This window comes from Procambarus clarkii, chromosome 17 (genome assembly GCF_040958095.1).
Source record: "Procambarus clarkii isolate CNS0578487 chromosome 17, FALCON_Pclarkii_2.0, whole genome shotgun sequence".
Classification (NCBI taxonomy): Eukaryota; Metazoa; Arthropoda; class Malacostraca; order Decapoda; family Cambaridae; genus Procambarus; species Procambarus clarkii.
Genome location: NC_091166.1, coordinates 27,700,104 through 27,726,373, shown reverse-complemented (window position 1 = coordinate 27,726,373; position 26,270 = coordinate 27,700,104).

Below are 26,270 nucleotides of genomic sequence, written 5' to 3'. Positions count from 1 at the left end.
AACAGAAACAATGGGTATTGAATAGAAGTGTTTGTAGAAAGCCTATTGGTCCATATTTCTTGATGCTTCTATATTGGAGCGGAGTCTTGAGGTGGGTAGAATATAGTTTTGCAATAATTGGCTGTTGATTGCTGGTGTTGACTTCTTGATGTGTAGTGCCTCGCAAACGTCAAGCCGCCTGCTATCGCTGTATCTATCGATGATTTCTGTGTTGTTTACTAGGATTTCTCTGGCGATGGTTTGGTTATGGGAAGAGATTATATGTTCCTTAATGGAGCCCTGTTGCTTATGCATCGTCAAACGCCTAGAAAGAGATGTTGTTGTCTTGCCTATATACTAGGTTTTTTGGAGCTTACAGTCCTCAAGTGGGCATTTGAAGGCATAGACGACGTTAGTCTCTTTTAAAGCGTTCTGTTTTGTGTCTGGAGAGTTTCTCATGAGTAGGCTGGCCGTTTTTCTGGTTTTATAGTAAATCGTCAGTTGTATCCTCTGATTTTTGTCTGTAGGGATAACGTTTCTATTAACAATATCTTTCAGGACCCTTTCCTCCGTTTTATGAGCTGTGGAAAAGAAGTTCCTGTAAAATAGTCTAATAGGGGGTATAGGTGTTGTGTTAGTTGTCTCTTCAGAGGTTGCATGGCTTTTCACTCTCCTTCTTATGATGTCTTCGATGAAACCATTGGAGAAGCCGTTATTGACTAGAACCTGCCTTACCCTACAGAGTTCTTCGTCGACTTGCTTACGTAACGCGCCCGTGTCGCGTCAGATTAGAAATAAAAATGAATTTTGGAGAAGTGATTTTATTTACCTCCAACAGTGAAGTGTAATGTACGAAAGATTGAGAAAATTCGGGTTAGAATTATTAATCTTACTTTTTCGGTCATATTTAATAATATATGTCTACAGGAAAGACTGCTACCAAAATATACTAATATATATATATATATATATATATATATATATATATATATATATATATATATATATATATATATATGTATATATATATATATATATATATATATATATATATATATATATATATATATATATATACATATATATATATATATATACATATATATATATATATATATATATATATATATATATATATATATATATATACATATATATATATATATATATATATATACATATATATATATATATATATATATATATATATATATATATATATATATATACATATATATATATATATATATATATATATATATATATATATATATATACATATATATATATATATATATATATACATATATATATATATATATATATATATATATATATATATGTCGTACCTAGTAGCCAGAACGCACTTCTCAGCCTACTATGCAAGGCCCGATTTGCCTAATAAGCCAAGTTTTCCTGAATTAATATATTTTCTCTATTTTTTTTCGTATGAAATGATAAAGCTACCCATTTCATTATGTATGAGGTCAATTTTTTTTTATTGGAGTTAAAATTAACGTAGATATATGACCGAACCTAACCAACCCTACCTAACCTAACTTAACCTATAAAGATAGGTTAGGTTAGGTTAGGTAGCCGAAAAAGTTAGGTTAGGTTAGGTAGTCGAAAAACAATTAATTCATGAAAACTTGGCTTATTAGGAAAATTGGGCCTTGCATAGTAGGCTGAGAAGTGCGTTCTGGCTACTAGGTACGACATATATATATTGTGACGATAATCTCCTTCAAGAGATTGAGCCTGCCCTTCCCTCCAAAAGACGTCGATATAAACATCTATATAAAACAAGTATAGAAGAAAAATCCAACAACGACAACACCAGCAAGGTTTGCCAGAGCGCAAAACGTATGCAGCCAGGAACACCTGCTCCACCTCAAACCGCCAAACTACCTGTCTTGTCGCCGGCTCCTCGCTGATTGGCCACGGGTCCGGCTGCAACTGCACTCTACCCACCATACTACTTGATGTCTGGGGCCGCCACGACCTCAGTCTTCAGAATATCCCGTGCTTTCGACAGGTTAACACGTCTCGTTGGTAGACTAAAGCCCCAGGCTTACGTGTACTAAGAGAAGTGATAGCTTGAAGCCTATATTCCGGCACCTATTTACTTGTTTATCATACTCTTGTTATTTGTTCATTTGTCTTAACGTAACTTTTCATTTTGCCATTTGTTTATTCTTATTACTTTGATTGATTTTATTATACGAATTTGTATGTCCATTTTATTCATGTTTTGCTTTCTTTAACGTAATTAAAATTTCATTGTTAAAATTTACTTGTGTTTTGTGTGTCTTCTCCTTACCTTACCACAGACGAAGTTCCAGATTTTCTATTTTTTTCTATATGTGACGAGGCCATACCCCTAGCTTTTGAACAGCCGAACACCAACGCGTTACCGTCATATATTATATGGGGGCCTGTCCTAGGAGCTTCACTCAGGTACTGGTGCCAAGTGGTAATTAATGGTAAGCGTATTTAACTTTGTTAACGTAGCTTTTACTATTTTTCATATTCAATTTCATTTTTTATATGGTGCGGTGTATTGTGCATTACGAGAGTAACATATGGTGAAGGTGAGACAACTTTGGATTACGTGGTGACTGTAGGCCGCAGTCATACTCTTAATTGGTCATCTCTCCCCCCGTGTTATTACTCGTGTTTACCATCTTTGTCCCTTGGATATTTCTCATTTTTGACAGATCATCATATTGGTACCCTGGTACTGTGGTCTGCCCCGGGTCAAGTGCACCCAATCTTCTGCAATCTGACTGTAGGAGGACAAAGAGGGCCATAGTTCCTCTAGCTCGAACTTTAGTTGCTGAATTGGGACCTCAGCAGCAGTTCTCGTCACCAGTTGACACCTCGCACCCCTACACGTCAGTCAGAGATGATGATACATACAACGGTAGGGAATTAGCTTACTTTTTCAGAGCACAAAAGTTCGCTAATTCTGAAAGTATCATACTAATTACAGTAGGAAAAACTTGCTTTATGTCCTATAGAGACTTGGCAAGGTATGCCTACATCCTTGGACTACCAATTTTACTTTTGAGGTAATTAACTGTTTCATTTGTTTTCGAAACTCTGTTTCATTTGTTAGTAGGATTTTCTTGCCCTTATCCTCTTACATGAGTACCGGGTACAAGATTTCCTGCGCCCTTGATTTAAATTAATCATTTAACATCTTGTTCTTAACTTTAATTGTTAAAGATCCCACAGGATAGGTACCAGTTGCCACGTTGTCCTGTTTCTGACATTCACTATAACTGAATATTCGTTATACATTTATTTGCTAATTTCACCATGTTTCGTCTCCAAGCTTTCCGTGCAGATCCAGCAGGTGCAATAGGGACTTTAGGTCATGCCAAGAAGACTGAATTACAAACTCTTGCACATGAGTATCAACTAACAGTTCCCTACCAAGCCAACAAGAGTGAAATACACAACCTGTTGCTGGATCATTTCTTAGAGCAAGGTAAGATAGACTCTGAAACTCATGAAACTTACTATATTGCAGATAAAACTGACTTGGCAACGATGAAACTCAAACTAGAGCTGGCCAAGATTGAACGTGAGCAGCAAAGAGAAGCAGCTGCCATACGAAGAGGAGAACAAGAACGTGAAGCTGCCTTGAGGAGAGAAGAACACGAACGTGAAATCGCCCTCAAGGAACGTGAGTTTGCAATACTCCGTGAACGTGAACGAGTACAGCTTGAATCCAAACAACGCGAGTTGGAGATGCAACGTGAACATGACAAGCAACAAGCGACTCTGGCTCTAGAGTGTCGTCAACGAGAATACACGTTGGAAACTTCACACCTCGCTCAACGCCAGCAAGCTACTGCCAATCTTCCCGTCAGTTTTAATATATCACATGCAAGTAAGTTAATGCCGTCCTTTGTAGAAGCAGAAGTTGATGTGTTCTTCACCACCTTTGAAACCCTTGCTAATCAACTCAGTTGGCCTGTCGACCAATGGGCCACACTTCTCAGAGTCCATCTTACAGGTAGAGCTGCAGTCACACTCAGTACTCTGGCGTCTGAGAATGACTACCAGACTCTGAAACAAGCAGTGTTGGACGCCTACCTCCTTTCCACAGAAAGTTATAGAAGGAAATTCCGTGACCACCTGAAGGCAAGTACCACTACCTTCCTCGAGTTTGCTAACACAAAACGGAGGTATTTCATGAAATGGCTGGAAGCAGCACATGTCTCTACTTTTATAGAACTCGTCAACCTGATGCTAGTTGAAGAATTCTTGAGGCGTGTGCCGCCTCCTGTCCGTCTCTACTTAGCAGATAAAGAAGAAACCGACTACCTGAAGTGTGCTAAGTCGGCTGACACTTACAGCCTCATCCACCGGCTGACACCCGAACCATCCTCCAGTAAGAAGTCGTGGTACAGTTACGAGAAAGTGAGCACCGATCAAGCTGGCTCGCAATTGTACTGCAAATATTGTAGACTCTATGGACATACCATAGACAAGTGTGGTAAGTCTCAATACAAGGGAACCACTGACCCACAGAAACCCAAACCAACTCCTCTTAAGTCCGGTAAGCCTGTGATGAATGTTGGTGTTAATGTTAATGATCTTTCTCTTTTCAGTAACCACCTGTATACTGGAACTGTCTCTGCCAACGGTTCAAATCCGGAGGGACGTTTCAAATTGAAGATCTTGAGGGACACAGCGGCTCTTCAATCGATCATCTTGAAGTCGGCTGTGCCCAACATCGCCTACACCGGAGAAACTGTCATCACTGACCTCACTGCTACCACTCCATACCCTCTCGCCAGAGTCCACCTGGATTGTCCCTACGTGAACGGAGAAGTCCAAGTCGCCGTCAGGGAAAAGCCTTTTCCCATGCCTGGAGTGCAACTTCTCCTAGGCAACAACTTGGCAGAAGACCTGCAACCGACCAACCTGATCGTCATGGACAAACCCCAGGTGTGTAACTCTGTGCCAAGTAACCCTATTCTAGCGTATGTTCCAGCAGAGGTTCAAGAGAGTGATGAAGTTTCTCCTCCGGTTCTCGTGACCACCCGTGCACAAGCCGCAGGTCCACAGCCAGCTGACTCTACTGCTACCGCTGTCCCTCAAGACCCTCAGAAACTACCCCCGAATCTGACCAAGTTGGAGTTCCGTAAGTTGCAGAGGGAAGATCTTACTTTAACACCATTGTTTTTCCAGGCTGAGACTCAACCCGACAGTATTCCTGGGTTCTTCCTAGAGAACGACTTGCTCTACCGCAGATATAGACCCAGTAAACTGAAGGAGGAGGACGATTGGGCCAACATCGAACAACTTGTGATTCCTACCAGCCTGCGGCCCACTATTCTACACCTGGCCCACGGAGCACTCTCCCACTACGGCTTCAACAAGACTTACCATGGAATTCGTCAAGACTACTACTGGCCAGGTATGGTAAATAGCGTCAAACAGTACGTAAAACAGTGTCATACATGTCAGATGGCAGGCAAACCGAACATCTCCATTCCCAGAGCGCCACTGATTCCCATACAGGTGCCTGCGGAACCTTTCCACAGACTTATAATAGACTCTGTTGGTCCTTTACCTCGGACCAGTTCAGGTAACGCCTATATCTTAACCATCCTGTGTCCTACCACCAGATTTCCCATAGCAGTTCCAGTGAAGAACATCACGGCTGCTACGGTTGTAAAACATCTATTGAAGATCTTCACTCAATACGGATTTCCCAGGGAGATTCAGAGCGACTGTGGTACCAACTTCACCAGTGATCTCTTCAAAAGGACACTGGAGGAGTTCAACATCAAACAGGTATTGTCCAGCCCCTATCATCCTGCTTCTCAGGGTTCTCTTGAACGAAGTCATCAGACAATCAAAGCACTCTTGAAAAAGTTTTGTAGTGAAACCTCTAAGGATTGGGATAAGCAAATCGACCTTATAATGTGTATTTACAGAAGTCTTCCCAATGAGTCCCTAGGAGTATCTCCTTATGAGATGCTCTACGGCCGTAAGTGCCGTACTCCCCTTAAGGCTTTCAAAGACTCTCTCCGAGATGCCACCCTCAGTGAGCATCAGAATGTGCCCCAGTTTCTTCAAAACCTTCAACACATTCTAGAGAGAGTCTACCGTTTTGCCCATGATAATCTATTGAAAGCCCAAGAGAGGATGAAGACTCATTACGACCAGACCAGCAAAGTACGAAAATTTAAGCCAGGAGACTTCATTCTAGCATACTTTCCTATCCCAGGTTCACCTTTACAAAACAGGTTTTCAGGACCCTACTGCGTCAAAGAGTGCAGAAATAACAACAACTACGTCATAGAGACTCCAGATAGGCGGCGGAAGACCCAGCTGTGCCACGTCAACCTCCTGAAGCAATATAATGGTACTCCTCCCACTGTCCTGATTAACTGTTCTACCTTCACAGAACCCTACATCCACAGTGAGACCTTCCCAGCTTCTCCTCCCGAAAGCACTGACAAGGAGTCAGCGCTTTCTAATTCCGAAATCCTTAATGATCTTCCCAAATACTTTCAGGATAATAATCGTGCTCCTTTGCCCTATTCTAATTCCACTCTCACCTCGTCAGATAAGCCCTTCATCCTCCATGTCGACGCCAGTGGTACCGACGTTGGTGGTGTCGTGATGCAGCAACGAGGCGAGGAGAATACACCTGTCAGCGACTACTGCTACAAGGAACTACGGAACAATTGGCAAGGAGCTACTCTTCATCATCCTGAAGCTCCATCACTTCACTCCACACCTGAAAAGTGCTCGGTCTACCATCAACACGGACCACACCACCCTACACCTCCTGCAGCACGCCCACTTCTCACTTCAACGTCTTCTACTATGGGCTTGATAACTGCAGAAAATCCACCTGGAGACACGCTATACCAAGATTCCAACAACATCTTAGCCAATGACCTCTCCAGAGTTTATGAAGTAGAAGCGACTCCATCTATTACTCCACCACATAACGACGTACTTCTTCCAGAACCGCAGGTTTCGGGGGAGAGTTGTGACGATAATCTCCTTCAAGAGATTGAGCCTGCCCTTCCCTCCAAGAGACGTCGATATAAACATCTATATAAAACAAGTATAGAAGAAAAATCCAACAACGACAACACCAGCAAGGTTTGCCAGAGCGCAAAACGTATGCAGCCAGGAACACCTGCTCCACCTCAAACCGCCAAACTACCTGTCTTGTCGCCGGCTCCTCGCTGATTGGCCGCGGGTCCGGCTGCAACTGCACTCTACCCACCATACTACTTGATGTCTGGGGCCGCCACGACCTCAGTCTTCAGAATATCCCGTGCTTTCGACAAGTTAACATGTCTCGTTGGTAGACTAAAGCCCCAGGCTTACATGTACTAAGAGAAGTGATAGCTTGAAGCCAATATTCCGGCACCTACTTACTTGTTTATCATACTCTTGTTATTTGTTCATTTGTCTTAACGTAACTTTTCATTTTGCCATTTGTTTATTCTTATTACTTTGATTGATTTTATTATACGAATTTGTATGTCCATTTTATTCATGTTTTGCTTTCTTTAACGTAATTAAAATTTCATTGTTAAAATTTACTAGTGTTTTGTGTGTCTTCTCCTTACCTTACCACAGACGAAGTTCCAGATTTTCTATTTTTTTTCTATATGTGACGAGGCCATACCCTTAGCTTTTGAACAGCCGAACACCAACGCGTTACCGTCAAATATTATATATATATATATATATATATATATATATATATATATATATATATATATATATATATATATATATATATATATATTTTGTGCTTTATTATGCATTTGATGGTTACAAGATATACATGGGTTGATACAAAAATAATAATGCAAAAAGGTGCTTAAATGTTATGGATCTCTTGAAAAACACAACAATGGGAAACATTGATGAATGTCACAGACGGGTTCGATCATTGTTGCAAGTCAAACACTTCTTCGAATTCCTCTGAAGTTGGACTAGTGCCCAAGATGCAACAGGCATTTCCCCTCTGAATCGCAACACTGAGGCGCTGGAACAAGAAACTTTTTGCTCTCTGGTCTTTTGTAGCGCTGATCAATTTGTCCCCCAATTCCTTCAGGAACTTCAATGCACATTTTCCCCACGAACCGAGGGTCTCAGAGCCGATCGGAACAAAGCTGTAGCAGTGTGCTAGACCTCTGTATTTAATAATATATATATATATATATATATATATATATATATATATATATATATATATATATATATATATATATATATATATATATATATATATATATATGACCGAACCTAACCAACCCTACCTAACCTATCTTTAAAGGTTAGGTTAGGTTAGGTAGCCGAAAAAGTTAGGTTAGGTTAAGTTAGGTAGGTTAGGTGGTCGAAAAATCATTAATTCATGAAAACTTGGCTTATTAGGCAAATCGGGCCTTGCATAGTAGGCTGAGAAGTGCGTTCTGGCTACTAGGTACGACATATATATATATATATATATATATATATATATATATATATATATATATATATATATATATATATATATATAGTATTATACCTTTGCAATAATGTACCAATGTGTGTATTTTCATAACCCATTTTAAATACTTGAAAAATATATAACTACATAGTGAATGCAAGTCAATGTATATTTATATATTTATTTATTTATTTATATACAAGATGGTACATTGGGTTAGAGAGAATACATAGCATAGTATTTGCAATCTTGTAAAGCCACTAGTACGCGCAGGGTTTCGGGCAGGTCCTTAATCTAACAGATCATTTTAAGTAGGTAAATTCTAGCAGAATTAATAAAATGATAACAGATACATTGCAAGAAAAAAAAAGATGAGAGAGAATAGTAAGTATATTAAAGCACATTGGTATATTAACGCTCTGGTTGATTTCATTGACAACTTGATTTGTAATTTAAACAAGATTAACAGACACCGTACAGCTGATTGATAGCACATATAAGAAGACAGCAATGATCACGATGCTCGGATTGGGTACATAAAGATAGGGAGATTGGGTAGCAATAGATACAGTGCAATTTTAAAGCAACAAGGTAAAAAAAACTGTGCAGATGAGATTAGGTACTTTTTAGTTTTGTTTTTGAACGACGCAAAAGTTGGACAGCTTTTCAATTCATTAGGGAGTGAGTTCCATAGACTGGGTCCGTTTATTTGCATAGAGTGTTTACACAGATTATGTTTGACTCTGGGGATATCAAAGAGATATTTATTTCTGGTGTGGTGATAATGGGTCCTATTACATCTGTCCAGGGAAAGTTTCAGAGCAGGATTTGCGTTTAAGAACAAGGTTTTGTAAATGTAATTGACACAAGAAAGTTTGTGGAGTGAGATTATGTTTAGCATGTTAAGGGAGTTAAACAAGGGGGCTGAGTGTTGTCTGAAAGTAGAATTTGTTATTATTCTGATAGCAGATTTTTGCTCGATGATGATGGACTTGAGGTGGTTTGCAGTGGTTGAACCCCATGCACAGATACCATAATAAAGATAGGGGTTAGTTTAGTGCACAATATAGAGAGATGAGAGCAGAGTTAGGTACATAATATCTGATTTTGGAGAGTATCCCAACTGTTTTAGAGACTTTCTTCGTTATGTGTTGTATGTGGGTGCTGAAGTTGAGGGTGAGGAATGTGGTAATACAGTGACGTACACTCTTTCCATGCGTAAAGCCATATATCTGGGGAGACAACATATTATTAATTTTGTAAAGGAGACGGTTGAGAACCATCCTCTCAAGACACTTATAGACAACTAGTGAGGGAGATTGGGCGAAAAGCACTCGGCTGGTGAGGTTTAGGAAGGGAATAATAACACTGTTGGTCCATGACTTAGGAAGCTCCCCAGTTACATAGCTCATATTATACAACTGAAGCAAGGGATTCCCTGGAACTAGCAGAAACATATGCAGTATGCCGTAAGTAACTCCATCCTCCCCGGGTGATGTAGCTTTGCCTTTATGTAGAGCAGAATCTAGTTCGTATTCAGTAAAAAGCATGCCACAGTCATCCTCTTGATGACGCATGAAGTCAAGGAGCCTTGCCCTATCAGTATATCTATTATTTAATTCATTCTGTGAGGGTAGAGGAAGACTGTCAAAGCTGGAAGTCGTGGCCCAAGCATCAACAAGCTCATTTACTCTGTGCAGAGGATTAGGGTACGAGATCTCTGCAGCATTTTTCCCATTGACCTTGTTGATATCCTTCCATGCCCGACTTAGTGGCGTGTGAGAATTGAGACCACGGACAAAAGTGTCCCAGTCTGTCTGCCTCAGCTCCACCATACGTTCCCTGGCCTTAGCCAGAGCCGCTTGAAAGAGCCGAAGCATTTCAGCAGTGCGGGTCCTTCTATAAGCTAGTCCAATTATTCTGGCAGTGCGTTTTAGTGCATGCAATTTAGAATCATTATAATAAACATAAGTGCTATGACCAGTGTAATTTGGGTTACGTGGCCTGGACGATGGATCAAGTGATTCTATAAACTGCTCGATAGTACCTGTGAGCCCATTGTTAAAATCTTCAACTGATGAAGACTCAGATGAACTGCACCAATCTGACACATGAGCAACAAGATTGTCTCGTTGATCGATGGGCACAGCCAGCCTCTTCCGCTTGAACACTCCACTGGGGAGGATAGCGCTGTCAATGTTTACAGTGGCTAATATGCCCAGATGATCAGACGCCATATCTGACACTATTGACGAGGCGCACACGGTGTGGGAGACGTTGACACCGAGACATAGATCAAGAATACCCCCGTAGATATTCGTCGGTTCAAGGTCACCCACAATCTGTGCATCATCGTGACTACCTAATAGTGACAACAGATGGTTGCGGTTACGAGTATTGAACTGCGAATTACCAATATTCCTATGTCTAGCGTTATAATCACCTATAATGATGGTAGGCACAGTCTGAATACAGATAGGAAGGTCAGCATAATTAAAGTTACAAGGAGTTGATTATTTAGTACATAGTTGTTTTTCTCTTAAATTGGATGATAGAGGGGGAGTCTTTAACGTGATTGGGAATACATACATACACACATACATACATACATACATACATACATACATACATACATACATGCATGCGTACATACATGCATGCGTACATACATACATACATACATACATACATATATTATTAAATATGACCGAAAAAGTAAGATTAATAATTCTAACACGAATTTTCTCAATCTTTCGTACATTATGCTTCACTGTTGGAGGTAAATCAAAAATCACTTCTCCAAAATTCATTTTTATTTCTAGTCTGACGCGACACGGGCGCGTTTCGTAAAACTTATTACATTTTCAAAGACTTCACAAATACACAACTGATTAGAACGTACGTATCTCTGATTTTATATCTACATTTGAGTGAGGTGGGAGGGGTGATGTGGCATTAACACAAGACAGAACAAGAGGGGATATTAATAGGGTATTAAAAGTATCAACACAAGACAGAACAGAAACAATGGGTATTGAATAGAAGTGTTTGTAGAAAGCCTATTGGTCCATATTTCTTGATGCTTCTATATTGGAGCGGAGTCTTGAGGTGGGTAGAATATAGTTGTGCAATAATTGGCTGTTGATTGCTGGTGTTGACTTCTTGATGTGTAGTGCCTCGCAAACGTCAAGCCGCCTGCTATCGCTGTATCTATCGGTGATTTCTGTGTTGTTTACTAGGATTTCTCTGGCGATGGTTTGGTTATGGGAAGAGATTATATGTTCCTTAATGGAGCCTTGTTGCTTATGCATCGTTAAACGTCTAGAAAGAGATGTTGTTGTCTTGCCTATATACTGGGTTTTTTGGAGCTTACAGTCCCCAAGTGGGCATTTGAAGGCATAGACGACGTTAGTCTCTTTTAAAGCGTTCTGTTTTGTGTCTGGAGAGTTTCTCATGAGTAGGCTGGCCGTTTTTCTGGTTTTATAGTAAATCGTCAGTTGTATCCTCTGATTTTTGTCTGTAGGGATAACGTTTCTATTAACAATATCTTTCAGGACCCTTTCCTCCGTTTTATGAGCTGTGGAAAAGAAGTTCCTGTAAAATAGTCTAATAGGGGGTATAGGTGTTGTGTTAGTTGTCTCTTCAGAGGTTGCATGGCTTTTCACTTTCCTTCTTATGATGTCTTCGATGAAACCATTGGAGAAGCCGTTATTGACTAGGACCTGCCTTACCCTACAGAGTTCTTCGTCGACTTGCTTCCATTCTGAGCTGTGGCTGAGAGCACGGTCGACGTATGCGTTAACAACACTCCTCTTGTACCTGTCAGGGCAGTCGCTGTTGGCATTTAGGCACATTCCTATGTTCGAGAATCGTGGCAACTACAGAAGCACCATACTGTCCCCCGAGCTTAAAGCGGCAGCTAAAAGCCTTCGTGAGAACAAGGAGATAGTTGTCAGGAGAGGTGACAAGTCGCCAATATATGTCATTCTTAAAAAAGACGAATATCTGGCGAAAATGAACATCATACTCTCTGACCAAACTAAGTTCCAAAGGGTAACGAAGGACACTACAGCCGAATTAAAAGCAAAGGTCAACAAACTGATCGAAACTGTGAACGCCAAGAAATCCGGACTCCACCTGCCAAAGATCATTGGGGAATATAAACCTGGATATGCGTATGGAAATGTCAAGACGCACAAGCCTGGAAACCCACTTCGGCCAATCATTAGCCAGATACCCACACCCACGTACAGACTGGCGAAGCGACTCAACGGCCTGCTGACTCCTTATGTTCCTTGCGCCTTCAGCCTGAAGTCTCCAAAGGAATTTGTGGACTTACTGCGGGGCACACGGGCCACAGGGATAAGAGCCTCGTTGGACGTAGAATCGCTGTTTACCAACGTACCTGTGGACGAGACAATCGGAATGATAGCCGACAGAGTGTATCGTGATCCAGCCTGTACTCCTCTTGACATGCCAGAAAGTATTCTGAGGAAACTACTCCAAGCTTGTACTAAAGAGGCACCCTTCTTGAGCCCGGATGGGCACATGTATAAGCAAGTAGATGGGGTCGCCATGGGTTCTCCCCTAGGTGTCCTGTTTGCAAACTTCTACATGGGTACCATCGAGCAAAAAGTCTTAGTCGACATGAACTTGAAACCGGCCATATACTGCAGGTATGTTGACGACATTTTTACACAGGTACCTGATGTCAGACATCTGCAGGAGCTGAAGGAGGCATTTGAGCAGAGTTCCGTGCTGCGTTTCACTTACGAGACGGAAAAGGATGGGAAGCTGCCTTTTCTAGATGTAACAGTCATGGAAAAGGGCGGAGGTTTCCACACTGCAGTCTACACTAAGGAAACAAACATAGGAATGTGCCTAAATGCCAACAGCGACTGCCCTGACAGGTACAAGAGGAGTGTTGTTAACGCATACGTCGACCGTGCTCTCAGCCACAGCTCAGAATGGAAGCAAGTCGACGAAGAACTCTGTAGGGTAAGGCAGGTCCTAGTCAATAACGGCTTCTCCAATGGTTTCATCGAAGACATCATAAGAAGGAAAGTGAAAAGCCATGCAACCTCTGAAGAGACAACTAACACAACACCTATACCCCCTATTAGACTATTTTACATGAACTTCTTTTCCACAGCTCATAAAACGGAGGAAAGGGTCCTGAAAGATATTGTTAATAGAAACGTTATCCCTACAGACAAAAATCAGAGGATACAACTGACGATTTACTATAAAACCAGAAAAACGGCCAGCCTACTCATGAGAAACTCTCCAGACACAAAACAGAACGCTTTAAAAGAGACTAACGTCGTCTATGCCTTCAAATGCCCACTTGGGGACTGTAAGCTCCAAAAAACCCAGTATATAGGCAAGACAACAACATCTCTTTCTAGGCGTTTAACGATGCATAAGCAACAGGGCTCCATTAAGGAACATATAATCTCTTCCCATAACCAAACCATCGCCAGAGAAATCCTAGTAAACAACACAGAAATCATCGATAGATACAGCGATAGCAGGCGGCTTGACGTTTGCGAGGCACTACACATCAAGAAGTCAACACCAGCAATCAACAGCCAATTATTGCACAACTATATTCTACCCACCTCAAGACTCCGCTCCAATATAGAAGCATCAAGAAATATGGACCAATAGGCTTTCTACAAACACTTCTATTCAATACCCATTGTTTCTGTTCTGTCTTGTGTTGATACTTTTAATACCCTATTAATATCCCCTCTTGTTCTGTCTTGTGTTAATGCCACATCACCCCTCCCACCTCACTCAAATGTAGATATAAAATCAGAGATACGTAAGTTCTAATCAGTTGTGTATTTGTGAAGTCTTTGAAAATGTAATAAGTTTTACGAAACGCGCCCGTGTCACGTCAGACTAGAAATAAAAATGAATTTTGGAGAAGTGATTTTTGATTTACCTCCAACAGTGAAGCGTAATGTACGAAAGATTGAGAAAATTCGTGTTAGAATTATTAATCTTACTTTTTCGGTCATATTTAATAATATATGTCTACAGGAAAGACTGCTACCAAAATATACTAACATACATACATATATACATACAACTGAAAACTCACACCCCAGAAGTTGCATATTGTCCTGGGGACCATTCAGGCTTGTTCGCATATATACATACATACATACATACATACATACATACACACATACATACATACAGACATACATACATACATACATGCGTACATACATACATGCATGCGTACATACATACATACATACATACATACATACATACACACACACACACATACATGCATGCATACATACATACATACATACATACATACATGCATACATGCATGCGTACATACATCCATACATACATGCATACATGCATGGATACATACATACATACATGCATACATACATACATACATACATATATACATACATACATGCATACATACATACATACATACATGCGTACATACATCCATACATACATGCATACATGCATGCATACATACATACATACATACATACATACATACATACATACATACACGTCCAGTCAGCATTTAGCTATTTCGGGACAAAATCCAATACAGTTTATATTGGTGAGACGCCACTGTGATTTTAAATTTTTAAATTTTGCCCCGAGGGGCGAGTTTATTGGACAGCGCCACTCATCTTGTGAGTGAACATACCGCCATAGCAGAATGTACAACACTCCCCAATAGGAAGAAAACCCGCTGGGTTGTTCATCCTGTCACTTGTACCCAGACACAGCTGGGACTTGCTTAACTGTCTCAAGTGAACAGCTCCTCAAACAAGAAGATTAACATTTATCAACCCTTAAAAGCTTACGTTATCTTGCGGGTGCAAAATGGGGAAATCTTTTAAGAACAGTATCAATATTTGACAAATAGTGTTTTCCTAACTCAAACAATGTGGTGTTTATTATTCTACAGTTATTCCTAATGTCTCTCAGGTGTTCACATTCACGTAGATAGTGGTCAAGGCGGTATCACTCTCACCACAGATTCTGCAACTTCGCTGATCAACTGTTGTTTCCATTCCAAATCTCCATGGATATTTGTACCCAAGACGGATTCTCGCTATTACAGATTCTCTCCCTCGTCGTCCTCCTCTTCGGCCATACTGATTGGGATTGCCAGCTGCAACCATGTTGTACCATCGTACAGATTCACTGGTTGGTGCTTCTATCCTACTTTCCTCAGTTACCTTGTCACGGTGATGTTGCCTGATAATACCTCTAATTTGTAGTTGAGTCTTGGGTATGACGTATTCAATATGGTCTCCTTCAGCGCCTTCAGCAGCCAGCACATCTGCTCGTTCATTTCCACATATTCCAACATGGGAGGGGATCCACAGAAACTTGATGATTCTTCCCTGATTGGTAAGTACTCTCACAGCTCTCTTGATTTCAGCGACTATTGCAAGATTTTCTGCCTGATTTTTACTTAGGCTTTGCAGTGCTGCTTTTGAATCGGTGCAAATCACTGCACCATTAGTGTTCCGTTCAAGAAACCTTTACGCCATAACAATGGCAGTTAACTCTACTTGCGTTGAAGAGGCATAGTTCTCAATACGTGCTTTTTCTTCATTTCTGCGTTGGAAGGTATTATCCTTGATTACCGTGTATGCTGCACCAGCCCTGCCATTGATAGGATTAGATGACCCGTCAGTGTAGATTTGATCTAGTTCATCTCCGGCTTCTTTATAAATGTCCTCGAGATATTTGTGCCTCATTTCTTGTGGTATCATGTTGGATTTTTTCATTGCCATTTCATTGATGATCTTGCATGAGTCATCCTCCCAGGGAGGTAACCTCTCTACAGGCAGGAGCTCACGGGCTTGCTCAAGCAGGTGAAGCTCTTCAAGGTAGCAGACTACTCTGTGATGCCATTTTTTGCTTCTCCTGTTTCCCCCTGAAAGTAGCACAGAGCTCAGTTTTTTCTTGGCAATATCATTGTAATGGGGATCTCTGGCTATCCTAATTGCAAGCTAAGCATTCAGCTCCTGAATTCTGCTTTTAATACTGGGAAGGGACAGCTCCTCTCGTAGATTAGACGTTTTGGCAGTTCTTGGGACTCCAAGAATGATTGTCATGGCTTCATTTTGAATGCTTTCAAGCCTTTTCATATCGCTTTGGGAGTAGGTGCACAGTACTGGAGCGGCATAGTCTATGACGGAGCGCACATAGGCTGTGTACATCATTTTGAGCACGGCAATAGAGGCTCCATGTCCATTCCAGGTCATAGCTGATGAGTTTAAATATCACAGGAACTGTAGGTTAATGTGTGACGTTAGATGAGGCATCTACAAGCATCAGCTGGAGGCTGATGGAGTGTTGTGGAGGTTGCTGGTACTATGCCCAGATGTTGGAGGGTGGATTTGACTCTCCCACCCTCCCTCCCCACATTGAACGCAGAATGTCTAAGGTTACTTTCCACTCTTCGTTTACCTAGGGTATAACCCCCGCCCCCCAACACACACACATGCATCAGATTCTTAACTTACAATATTTATGATTTACCAATTTATGTTACTACACTGACTCTCAATTTCACAATATTGTATAAACTTTGATTAATCGCTCGTCTATGGGTCATCCAATAATGTTAGCAGACTTCTAGATGTTAATTACCACTGCTAGGTTTAGGTTCAGCTACAAGTACCTCTGGGAATTTGTAACATCTGATGATGTAAATTTGACTAAATGTAAACTCTGTCAGCAGAACTATTCGCATACTTTGCGTCATTATATGATGGAATGTGAAAAAATCGCGGAATTTAAAGATAACAACATCAATAGTGTCCATGAAATGTGTAAGTGCTTCATTCATAATGATGTGCTGCCCGAAATCTTAGCGAAGTATCCAAAATTTGCTTACTGTAGGTAATGCATGCACATGACTGTAAAGCTGCCGCCCAGTTGGGTAAGTATGCAGCACATGACTGTAAAGCTGCCGCCTAGTTGGGTGGGTGTGGAGCACATGACTGTAAAGCTGCCGCCCAGTTGGGTGGGTGTGGAGCAAGACTAGTAACTGTGCGACTCCTCATAAATGTAAAGTGCCTTGTATAGTGACTGTTGTGAGCCTCTTACTGATCACTTGTGACACAAAGATTACTGATGTGTGTATTTGTGTAGGTGATTAAATATGTATGTGTTTGTATAGTATGTATATGTACATGTATGCATAAGTATGTGTACATTAATAATTTTGTAACTAGCGTCAAAAGATTGTTATTTGCTTAGCTAAACGAACTAGGGGGTTCAGTTCCTGAACCGATTATGTGCCTCTGTAATCCTTTACACCACCGCCCATGGGATGGGTATGGGGTGCATAATAAAAAAAGAAAATGAATGGACCGAACCCCACAATACATTTAGCTAAGCAAGTTACAATCTTGATTAGTTACAAAATTCACTATAAGTCGTCACATCATAAATGGGTTCGAGATGGACCACAAGTAGTGCATTACATAATTTATCAGTATTGTGCAGCCTGTGATCCCCGCCTGGCTGGATACTGATACCTAGGTAGTTTTCATGTGTCCGTACACCGGCGATAAGGTGGTATTATTTATTTAACTTAAGAGATATATATTTTTAAATGTTGTCACATTAACGGCTACATCTTCCTTTCTTCGGACATATAGATTTTTAAGATTAATTAAAATATATGAAAACTAATTATACAATTTATTGGCTTGTGTGCAGGGCTTCACACTCTCAGAGCTAGCCATCAAGTAACTATCAAAACGCATATATCTTCGTTTTCACTTCAGTTATATTTATGACAAAGGATTTTAAATGTAGCCTATATTTCTACCTTTCTAATGACATAAATACTTTCGTTAATTACAATATCTAGATCAAACTAACATTGATTTTCAAAAGGTTGTATATTTTCCATCAATGGAGAGCATCAGCCAAGAAGCCTTCTTTAAAATATGAATATCTTTCGTCACCCAATAACATCTAATCTCTGAATAAAACACAAAAACGACTTGATTGTAACCTATCCACAGCTGCCCATTGGATGGGGGAGAGGGGGTTATGTGTAGGATAAACATATCAATTGTGACACTAGCCCTCCATATATGTCAATTGCTTAAATTATAAACTGTACTTGTGGTCGGTCTCGAGCCTATTGTTGATGTGACAATTTGCATTGACTTTTGTAACTACCTTATCAAGATTATAACTTGCTTGGCTATATGAATTGTCCTTGAACCCATGTCCCTGGCTCAGTCCCTGAGCCCATTATGTGCCTCTGTAACACTCCACTATCGCTCATAGGATGGGTATGGGGCGCATAATAAATGAACTAAACTAAGCTCTGCCTTTTTGATAACATATACAATTATAAGCTTTATTTGTGAATCTCAATTAATTTAACAATATATCACAGAGCCTGTAGGGTTTGGTGAGATGAGCGAAGAGACATGGGAGGTTTTACATAAGTACAGTACATGGTAGTTTAAGTAGCGAACGCATGTCAACGAATAACAAGTATATATAACAAAACTATTGTCCTATGAAGTTGATTTAACTTCCAAACATATATTTTTAATAAATGTTAAATGTTTTCTGGCTAGTTATGTTATTTGTGATAATTTGTGCAGAGAAGTGCGACAACTGGATATGCCAACAAACACTTTCCAAACAACGATATATCTTGGATAAGTCGCTCCACAACATTGACGCTTGGACCGTCGACTTCCATTGATGCTACTTATTTCATAATGAAATTATATTAGTTTGCAGTAAATATATGTTTTCTCATGTTATGCATTCAGCACCCACATTATAGTGAGTAAATATACCATATTACTTCATTACTTAAATAATGCTAGGAGGGTTTGAGTAGCTTTGGGACTTTAGTGGACAGGTTCTCCAATAGATGGGGCGAGAGTCGCCCCATCTCTCTCGCCCGAGCAAGAGTCGAAACTTAATTTAAAATTGATATATCTTTGTTCTCGAACATGATATATTTCATTTGGTGCAATCATAATAATGTTCATATCTCGGTCTTTCAGGAGGCATATAAGATTTTAGGCTTTATTAACGTATCTTTGTTAATTATACAATATATCGGCAAGTGCGTAGGCGACTGCACTCCATGCCCGACAAGCTACTGAGCGCTACTATAAAAACATTTGTATCTTCACTTGAGCTATAAATATGTCTATTGTAATGTATTTAAAATGAAGCTCTTATTTCTATCTTGCTTAAGAAATATAAAACATTTGTGTTTATTAACGAATTTACGTGAAATAAACCTTGATCTGAGAGAGAGTTGCTCTGTCGTTCAGTCTGTACGGGGTGGGAGCTCCATAATTTTTAAAATACATGTATCTTCATTAGAACTTTAAATATGTCTATGGTAAAGTGTTTAAAGTGAAGCTTATATGTCTGCCTTTCTTGAGACATATAAAACATATATGTTTATTAACGAATTCACGTGAAATAAACATTGTTCTGAGAGAGAGTTGATCTGTCCGGGATCGGAGCTCGGCTATTATAAAAGTACATGTATCTTCGCTTTAAATTTAAATATGCCCATGGTAAGGTATTTAGAATGAAGCTTATAATTATATCTATCTTGTGACGTATATAACTCTAACGTTTATTAAGAAATCTGCGTGAAATAGGCATGGTTGAGATTTCCTGCCCGAAACGCTTCGCGTACTAGTGGCTTTACAAGACTGTAATTACCATATTATGTATCCTCACATTCCCAATGTACCTTCTTGTAAATGCATAAATAAATAAATAAATGAATGCTGCGGTTTTCGAGCTCGACGAGCGATGAAAACTGCCCCTTTTATAAAACTACAAATATCATCAGTTTTACTTAGAATATTTGTCTGGTAGAAGTTTTACATATAGATCGCGTTTTTGTCTTTCTACTGACTAATAAATAATTTTGGTTTAATAAGTCATCAAGATGTTTTCAACAATATTCTTTCGGCGTTCGTCTTTTCCAACATGGGCGACCCTTTTGGAAACGCGATACTTGGGTTAACCCATCCCGTAGTTGGGCCAGTTTCCATTATGGTTCGGAACAACACTACCCTCATCTACTCTAACCCCAACCCACATACACTAAATAATGTTGTTAATAATGAACTAAAAAAAAGTCCACTTATGGATGTCAACCAATAAATTAACACTTAACATAGAAAAGACCTACTACATTTTATTTGGGAGCAAATCTACAAATGCAATTCAGCTTCAGATAGATAATGTAAACATTAGCAATAAAAATGATGGAAAGTTTCTTGTCCTATTCCTAGACAAGAGACTCAACTTCAGCACCAACATACAACACATAACTAAGAAAGTCTCTAAAACAGTTGGGATACTCTCCAAAATCAGATATTATGTACCTAACTCTGCTCTCATCTCTACATATTGTGCACTAATCTATCCCTATCTTAATTATGGTATCTGTGCATGGGGTTCAACCACTGCAAACCACCTCAAGTCCATCATCATCGAGCAAAAATCTGCTATCAGAATAATAACAAATTCTGCTTTCAGACAACACTCAGCCCCCTTGTTTAACTCCCTTAACATGCTAAACATAATCTCACTCCACAAACTTTCTTGTGTCAATTACATTTACAAAACCCTGTTCTTAAACGCAAATCCTGCTCTGAAACTTTCCCTGGACAGATGTAATAGGACCCATTATCACCACACCAGAAATAAATATCTCTTTGATATCCCCAGAGTCAAACATAATCTGTGTAAACACTCTATGCAAATAAACGGACCCAGTCTATGGAACTCACTCCCTAATGAATTGAAAAGCTGTCCAACTTTTGCGTCGTTCAAAAACAAAACTAAAAAGTACCTAATCTCATCTGCACAGTTTTTTTTACCTTGTTGCTTTAAAATTGCACTGTATCTATTGCTACCCAATCTCCCTATCTTTATGTACCCAACCCGAACATCTTTACCATCGTGATCATTGCTGTCTTCTTATATGTGCTATCAATCAGCTGTACGGTGTCTGTTAATCTTGTTTAAATTACCAATCAAGTTGTCAATGTAATCAACCAGAGCTTTAATAAACCAATGAGCTTTAATATACTTACTATTCTCTCTCTCATCTCATTTTTTTTTCTTGCAATGTATCTGTTATAATTTTATTAATTGTGCTAGAATTTACCTACTTAAAATTATCTGTTTGATTAAGGACCTGCCCGAAACCCTGCGCGTACTAGTGGCTTTACAAGATTGCAAATACTATGCTATGTATTCTCTCTAACCCAATGTACCTTCTTGTATATAAATAAATAAATAAATATATAAATATACATTGACTTGCATTCACTATGTAGTAATATATTTTTCAAGTATTTAAAATGGGTTATGAAAATACACACATTGGTACATTATTGCAAAGGTATAATACTATATATATATATATATATATATATATATATATATATATATATATATATATATAACTGAAAACTCACACCCCAGAAGTGACTCGAACCCATACTCCCAGGAGCCACGCAACTGGTATGTACAAGACGCCTTAATCCACTTGACCATCAGGACCGGACAAAATGAGGTGATAGCCGAGGCTATTTGAACCACCCCACCGCCGGCACTCGGATAGTAATCTTGGGCATAGCATTTTACCAAATCACCTCATTCTTTGGGACACACGTGAGGAACACAAATGCGAACAAGCCTGAATGGTCCCCAGGACAATATGCAACTGAAAACTCACACCCCAGAAGTGACTCGAACCCATACTCCCAGGAGCCACGCAACTGGTATGTACAAGACGATGTACATTTTGTCATTTTGTCCGGTCGTGATGGTCAAGTGGATTAAGGCGTCTTGTACATACCAGTTGCGTGGCTCCTGGGAGTATGGGTTCGAGTCACTAATGGGGTGTGAGTTTTCAGTTGCATATTGTCCTGGGGACCATTCAGGCTTGTTCGCATTTGTGTTCCTCACGTGTGCCCCAAAGAATGAGGTGATTTGGTAAAATGCTATGCCCAAGATTACTATCCGAGTGCCGGCGGTGGGGTGGTTCAAATAGCCTCGGCTATCACCTCATTTTGTCCGGTCGTGATGGTCAAGTGGATTAAGGCGTCTTGTACATACCAGTTGCGTGGCTCCTGGGAGTATGGGTTCGAGTCACTTCTGGGGTGTGAGTTTTCAGTTGTATATTGTCCTGGGGACCATTCAGGCTTGTTCGCATATATATATATATATATATATATATATATATATATATATATATATATATATATATATATATATATATGTTTATATATATATATATATATATATATATATATATAAATATATATATATATATATATATATATATATATATATATATATATATATATATATATATGTTTATATATATATATATATATATATATATATATATATATAAATATATATATATATATATATATATATATATATATATATATATATATATATATATATATATATAAATTGTTGCAAGTCAAGCAACAAATATTTTACATTGAACAACAAATGAGATTGGAAAAGCAGTATTGCCACCTCTGCTATACAGAAAAAATTAGACCCCAGACACACCCTGTGGGTAGTAATGGACCCCCATACCGACACTATGAGGGGTAGTGGACCCCATAATAACACTATGAGCGGTAGTGGACATTATACAAACACTATGGGCGGTAGTGGACACTATGCAAACACTATGGGCGGTAGTTGACTTCATAGCGACCCTGTGGGCGGTAGTGGACCCCCTGCCGACACTGTGGGCGGTAGTGGACCCCCTACCGACCCTGTGGGCGGTAGTGGACCCCCTACCGACCCTGTGGGCGGTAGTGGACCCCCTGCCGACCCTGTGGGCGGTAGTGGACCCCCTGCCGACCCTGTGGGCGGTAGTGGACCCCCTACCGACCCTGTGGGCGGTAGTGGACTCCTACCGACCCTGTGGGAGGTAGTGGACGCCCTACCGACCCGGTGGGCGGCAGTGGACCCCCTACCGACCCTGTTGACGGTAGTGGACCCCTACCGACCCTGTGGACGGTAGTGGACGCCCTACCGACCCTGTGGGCGGTAGTGGACTCCATACCGACCATGTGGGTGGCAGTGGACCCCATACCGACCCTGTGGGTGGCAGTGGACCCCATACCGACCCTGTGGGCGGTAGTGAACCCCCTACCGACCCTGTGGGCGGTATTGAACCCCTCTATCAACCCTGTGGGCGGTATTGGACCCCCTACCGACCCTGTGGGCGGCAGTGGACCCTATATACTAATCCTGTTGGCGATACTGGATCGTCTACTCATCCTGTGGGCGGCAATGGACGCCATACACATCCAGTGGGTGTCATTGGACCCCATACTTATTCTGTGGGTGGTTGGAGCCCCATACCCATCCTGTGGGTGGTTGTGAGCCCCATACAAATCCTGTGGATGGTAGTGGACGCCATACACATCCAGTGGATGGTATTGGACCCCATACCCTTTCTGTGGGTGGAAGTGATCCCCATACCCATCCTGTGGGTGGATGTGACCCCCATACCCATTCTGCGGGTGATATTGGACCCCTTACCCACCCAATATTTGGTATAGTAGACACCATACTATGCTGTTTGCAATAGTTTTCCCCATAAACATTCCAACGTAACATCGTTTTCTGTTAGCGTTCCTACAAAACATTCTTAAAAGATTTTTAAAGCACAAACTATGGTATATAATATTGATTGGTGAAGCACTGTTATTCTATGTAATAATTTATAGTGCTTATTATAATTTATTAAGAACAACTAATATTTCTCAAAACAAAACTACGAGCCTTCAATAGGATGTAGCTGATCTATAATATTATAAGAGCATGGACAATAGTAGGTAAATTTCACAACCCATGTGGGACCTGAAAACTATAATTTTCATTATAATTGAACCAATCACGACTATTCTGCTATCTACGTTGATGGACGGCTACTGTGAGACGTAAATTGGTACGTGAGGATGAGTTTGGGCCTTGGTAAAAAAGGTAACTGGGAATATATCACATATGTACTAAATCACATTCAACATATTGACTTTAAGCATTAAGTCATATATGTGCTGTCTTGTGTGAGAACGGGTTGGATATGAGCAGACAATGCTAGCAAACACAGCATGGGGCCATACGATATGAGCAGACAATGCTAGCAAACACAGCATGGGGCCATACGATATGAGCAGACAATGCTAGCAAACACAGCATGGGGCCATACGATATGAGCAGACAATGCTAGCAAACACAGCATGGGGTCATACGATATGAGCAGACAATGCTAGCAAACACAGCATGGGGCCATACGATATGAGCAGACAATGCTAGCAAACACAGCATGGGGCCATACGATATGAGCAGACAATGCTAGCAAACACAGCATGGGGCCATACGATATGAGCAGACAATGCTAGCAAACACAGCATGGGGTCATACGATATGAGCAGACAATGCTAGCAAACACAGCATGGGGCCATACGATATGAGCAGACAATGCTAGCAAACACAGCATGGGGCCATACGATATGAGCAGACAATGCTAGCAAACACAGCATGGGGCCATACGATATGAGCAGACAATGCTAGCAAACACAGCATGGGGCCATACGATATGAGCAGACAATGCTAGCAAACACAGCATGGGGCCATACGATATGAGCAGACAATGCTAGCAAACACAGCATGGGGCCATACGATATGAGCAGACAATGCTAGCAAACACAGCATGGGGCCATACGATATGAGCAGACAATGCTAGCAAACACAGCATGGGGCCATACGATATGAGCAGACAATGCTAGCAAACACAGCATGGGGCCATACGATATGAGCAGACAATGCTAGCAAACACAGCATGGGGCCATACGATATGAGCAGACAATGCTAGCAAACACAGCATGGGGCCATACGATATGAGCAGACAATGCTAGCAATCACATGATTCAAGAAAATGCCTCCAATATTCTACTCATTTTGCTATGACTAACGAAATGTTATCATCGTTATGATAATAACAGAACTGCTGTTATCATCACATTCCTGTCACAAAATCCCGAATATGAATCCATTTTCACAAGGTTATATTGTGAAGGAGCATGAGGTAATATAATAATGTGTAGATACAGAAAACAATGGCTGGGTGCTCTCTTTCTCTCTCTCTCTCTCTCTCTCTCTCTCTCTCTCTCTCTCTCTCTCTCTCTCTCTCTCTCTCTCTCTCTCTCTCTACCTCATGCTGTGAATATCATAACTAGCATTGTGTTCACTGATGTCTGACTGTTGTAGACAGTCTTAATCACAGTCAGGATCATCCATGACAGTGTCAACATAATAATTGCAGTGACCTATTTTATTCATCATTATAAAGTGGTGCTGCAGCGGTGCTGTGAGCTCCTGCTGCATGTGCTAGCTTGGTCGCTCTCTCAGTACTGAGGTTCTCACAGCCAGTAGGGATGCAGACAATTTCTTTTTATCAGGGCATCTGTTTATTGGAGTCCTAAGGAACAGCATGCGAGTCCCGTATACCCACGGGAGTTTTGAATCGTTCCCTATACCTAAAAGGCCATAAGGTGTTGAGCACAGTGAAGTGGTTAAGTGAGTGGATTATATGAGAGACATATAATCTATCCCACACAAGATCTGAAGATCTTGTTTGGGATAGAGGTAAGAGAATCGGGAGAGTTGCTTGTGAAATTTTTATTTACAATGCGTTGTAATGATGAAATTCTTTTGGGAAAAT